Source organism: Cynara cardunculus, unplaced genomic scaffold (assembly GCF_001531365.2).
Source record: "Cynara cardunculus var. scolymus isolate 2C unplaced genomic scaffold, CcrdV1 Un_Scaffold_1498, whole genome shotgun sequence".
In the NCBI taxonomy this organism is placed as follows: domain Eukaryota; kingdom Viridiplantae; phylum Streptophyta; class Magnoliopsida; order Asterales; family Asteraceae; genus Cynara; species Cynara cardunculus.
Window position 1 is genome coordinate 57434 of NW_020200782.1, and position 4836 is coordinate 62269.

The following is a 4836-nucleotide window of genomic DNA, read 5'->3' on the forward strand; positions in this document are numbered from 1 at the left end:
AGTGCCATACCCTCGAACAAAATCTTTTTCTTTGTTCCCAAATGTGACTGTTCTGCCAGGATTTTCTTTAAAGTTAGTCAGAAGGTGCCTATGTCTTGTCATGTGTATTGAACATCCTGAATCTACGTACCACACATGACAGTCCTGCAAAACAAACAATCACGGAGATTTAGGTACCCATTTCCAAATGGGTCCTTGAGGGTTAGAAATGACATTGGATGATATGGATTTAACGCGCCATTCATATTTCACTTTTGGCACCCATTTCCACACAAACTTTACATTTACAAAATATGGCTCCTCCTTTTTGGATTTTGAAAATTTTTTCTTTGCAACACTTTTCTTTTTAGCAATTGGAGGACCATTGAAAGCTTTAGGTGTAAGTGGGATCTGAGTTGGAGTTTGAAATCTTTGATCCTAAAGACTTTTTACACTTGGCATTAACTGCAAGGGAGTTTGACTTACAATATTGCAATGTATATAACATTTAGCAATAGATAAAAGACCTAGATGTGAATTTTTTTTAGCATTCTTGAGATCAGAATCCAGATTATATTTTGGCTTCACAAATTTACAATTATAACTACTTTTATTCATTTGGACATTCTTTACATAAGATAAATTATTGAAAACATTTTTCTCATTCTTCTATGAAGACTTCCTCTTGAAGTCTTTACCGATCTTTAGCAATTCTACCACAAAAAAAATATTTTGCGCTAGTAGAGCGCTTAGCAAGTAATGATTCAAATTTAACAGATTTAACATTCAAAGCATATTTGACGGATTTGGGAGTAGCCTTAGAAGCATTTTCAGTTTTAGAGTTTGAAGGCTCTTCTTTCTCAAATTTACTTTTAGAATGATTTGTATTATCAATAACAGTTGTTTTTTAAATTGAGGCGATCTGAACATCTTCTAAATTTTTGGAAAATGATCTTGAAGGTGTTTTAAGATATTCCTCAAGCTTAATGATTTTACTCATAAGCTGAGTACGATCATCAAAACATGAACTTAATTCTTTTTCCAAATCAAAAATCTTTATCAAGTTAGACGCATGCTAATTATCTTTACAAACAATAAGCATGGTCAACTCAGAATTTTTGCTTTCAAACTCATTTGATTTGGTTAAAAAATCATTTTCATCTCTAAGTTCCTCTTCAAGATTAGATATTTGTTTTTCTAAAACAATTATTTTCAAATGTGAATCAAATTCTGGGTTAGAATTCACTTTCCAGTCCTGATTAGTAATCTCTTATGTCTTATCATAGTCATAAATCACCTCTGTTTCCGAATCCTAATCAGATTCATTTAAAATATTACGTTAAAGGAGTCATTGATTCAACAAACTTGGAAAGTTTTTCAGAATTATTTGGAGATGATTCGAAAACAAATGAAGTTCTGTTTTAAAAAAATTTAGTTGGATATAAAGAATCAAACTTAGTATGTGAAAAAATGATTTCTTTTGTCTCATAGCTTGAATTAAGATCATCATATTTCAATCTAACTGATTTAAAATTTGATTTTTCTGAAATATCTTCATTAGCTTTATCATTATCATCTTTATCAAAAATAGGTGATTCAGATTCTGACTTACCAGAGATTTTCTTTACAATAGGAATTGCAAATTTGACTGACCCCCACTTATCAAAATCATAATAAGATTTAGGAGCCTTTTTCAACGTATCATTCTTAGAATAACCCAGACCCATTTATGGATTATAAAATCTAATATCTTTGGATTTTTCGTCAAAAAATTTCGCGTCTATTCAGATTGACCTCTTTTGTAGTTAATGTCTTCCAATTGTTTGATTTTATCATAAAGATTTAATCTTTCAGCAAAAATCACGTCAAATTTTAATTGAATATTATCACGTTCACACTCTACTTCACTCATCCTCTTTTTAAGCAGAAAAACTCATTATCAATTTTTGTCTTTTCAGATCTTAGAATTTCTTACTCTTCCCTCAAAACCTCACTCAAATACTTATACCCGCAACTTTCTTCTCTAAACTTAAGCATCAAATTTCTTTCTTCTTTTAATGTATCTTTCAAAATCTTAAACTCAACATTCATGTTTTCAATTTATTTTATCAATTCAGCATTTAAAGAGTTATTCACCTTATATTCATTCTTTGATGATGAGCCTTCAGCTTCAGTTCTAGCCATTAAGCACATGTTGACTTGAGTGAAATAAGCAGCTTCATCATCTGAAAATCGATCAGCCAGCTTTCCTCTTCTGCTACCAAGGCCTTGTCATCCTCAAGGGCTTTTGCCAGATTAGCCTTCTTAAGATACTAATTTAAGTCTTTAAAATTTTTGAACCAACAATCCTTGTTAAAGTGACCAGGATTTCCGCAGTTATAACATCTGCTCTCTTTAACTTTCACTTCCCTCTGGTCTTTGGCTTTTACAAACTTCGCAGGCTTGACCTCCTTCCCTTTGCTTTTATCAAATTTCACAAAAATTTTCTTGCCAAACCTCTTTTGAAACATTGTTGTCAACGAAGCAAATTTCTTTGAGAACTCCCGAATATCATCATTGGAATCAGCAGAGGAATCTTCAGTTGATTCACTTTCAGACTGCTATGACAACTCTGTCTTCAAAGACTTAGAGCTCTTTCCTTCAGATTTACCCTTACCTTGCTTCCTAGAAGGCAAACCCGAGGAGTCAGCCACCTTCTTCTTTTCTGACATCACTCTCTCATAGTTTCCTCTTGCTCGTACATAATGCTACAAAGATTATGTTTTAACTCCTCTGACATGTTCTTATTCATTTGCAGATTTACTGCAAGAGAGTACCACTCAGAATTCAAGTTCTTTAAAAACTTACAATTGATCTCTAACATTGACTTCTGAATACCATTCCTCCTTATGTCATTCAGAATCACATTGAACCTATTGTAGGATTCAGTGATTGTTTCATTCCCTCGAGCCCTGAACCCTTCATATTGAATGATGCACTGGTTCATCCTAGTCTAGATTGACTTTTCACTTCCTAACATCTACTTTTGAAGTTCATCCCAGAGTTTTTAGTTGAACCTCTACTGTCAATTTTGTTGAAAAGTTTGTTTGGAATGGCCATCAACATATATGTCAGAGCATTCTTATTAATAGGGACCCTTTGCTTCTCAATTTCAGTGTAGTACTATGGATCTTTCTTTCTTTTTGAAGCAGGCACAACAATTCCATTAGTGGAAGTCTGTTCTGGTAGATCCATGTAACTGATATATGGTCCATTCTTGATAGATTGCATTAGTTTCTCATCTTTATTGTAAGAAAAATGTACCATCCGAACCTCCCATTGCATGTACACTCTGATAGTAAGAACCGGGGGCTTGGAGTCTGAACCTATGCTCAACATATCTTTTGACATTTTTAAGACTTGAAAAATGATCTTTTTAAGATAATAGACAAAGACTGGATTTGAAACTCAATAAACCACAAATGAATTTCTTGACACTTGAAAAGGTTCAAGAAAAATCTTTTATCGGACAATGATCAAGAATATTGGACAAAACAATAAAAGATATTGGACGGCAAAAGAATGTTTATTAGACAAAAGAATGAAGATATCGGACAACAAGGAATTTTCTTATCGAACAAAATTAAAGGATACCAGACAGAATTCAAAGTTGTCGGACAACTCTTCTACGGATAAGACTTGATCGAATAAAGAAGTTATTGAACAAAGAAGTGACCGATGAGAAAGATATCAGACAAAAAAGCATCCAATGCACTTGAAAAGTTAATCGATGAGACAATTATCCAGACACAATATGAACGATGAAATAAGTAACCGGACAAGTCTATTTGGGCGATAAGAAAAGAAATCGAACAAGTGCCAACCGATAAAAGAGGTCTCTAGATGAATCTTTGACGATAACCAAGCTTACCGGACAACAGTATCCCATGAACAAATCAACTAAGATTAAATCGCACAAGTTGTGAGCGATAACAAACACAATTCGATCAACACACAAGCGATGAACAATCAAAAATAAACCCAAAATACTCAATTTGAGCAATGAAATACTTTGAACGATAAAGAACACTTTTAGCAATAAATTCAACAACCGATGAGATAAGCCTAATCGGACGAACATTTAACGTCCGATGAGTATGAACACTTAATACTAGAATTCGAAAAACGCTCAAAATCACTCAAAAAATGCAAATTGATGCAATTTTCTTGAACAGAACTGTTCGCAAATGATGCAGAAATAGTTTAAACACATACCATCAACACAATTTTCAATTAAACAGCCTGAATTTTGCAAAAATTTCAAGAACAAAAACAAGAAGTCTTGAAAAACAAAATTTCAAGAAATTCGAACAACAAATCAAATCAAATCCAATCCCGTCGATCTGATGTAGCTCTGATACCAATTGTGATCCCATAATTCAAGTGTAAACAATCAATTAACACAAAGATCAAGAACATAATGATGATTTCAATATGTCAGCAAATGTATTCATAAAATTGTGATACAAAGTTCTTGATACAATAAGCTTTCAAAGTATGAATTATGTCAATAATACGTATTCTCTCAAATGTATACACAAGATTCTAACCAACAAAACTAACAAACACTATTTATAGCAGTATCCTAAAACGGGAAATAAAACAAACCTTACTATGAAAGCAAATGACAACAACTAACTGTTACAAAGCATTTAAAACAAATTTAGCACCGGGACTTGAATACAACATTTTTATTCCAACAGAGATGATCCCAGTGCAAGTTTACATGGACGATATTATATTTGGTTCAATGAACCAGAGCTTCTGTGACAAGTTCTTTTTGTTGATGAAAAATGAGTTTGAATCAGTATGATGGGA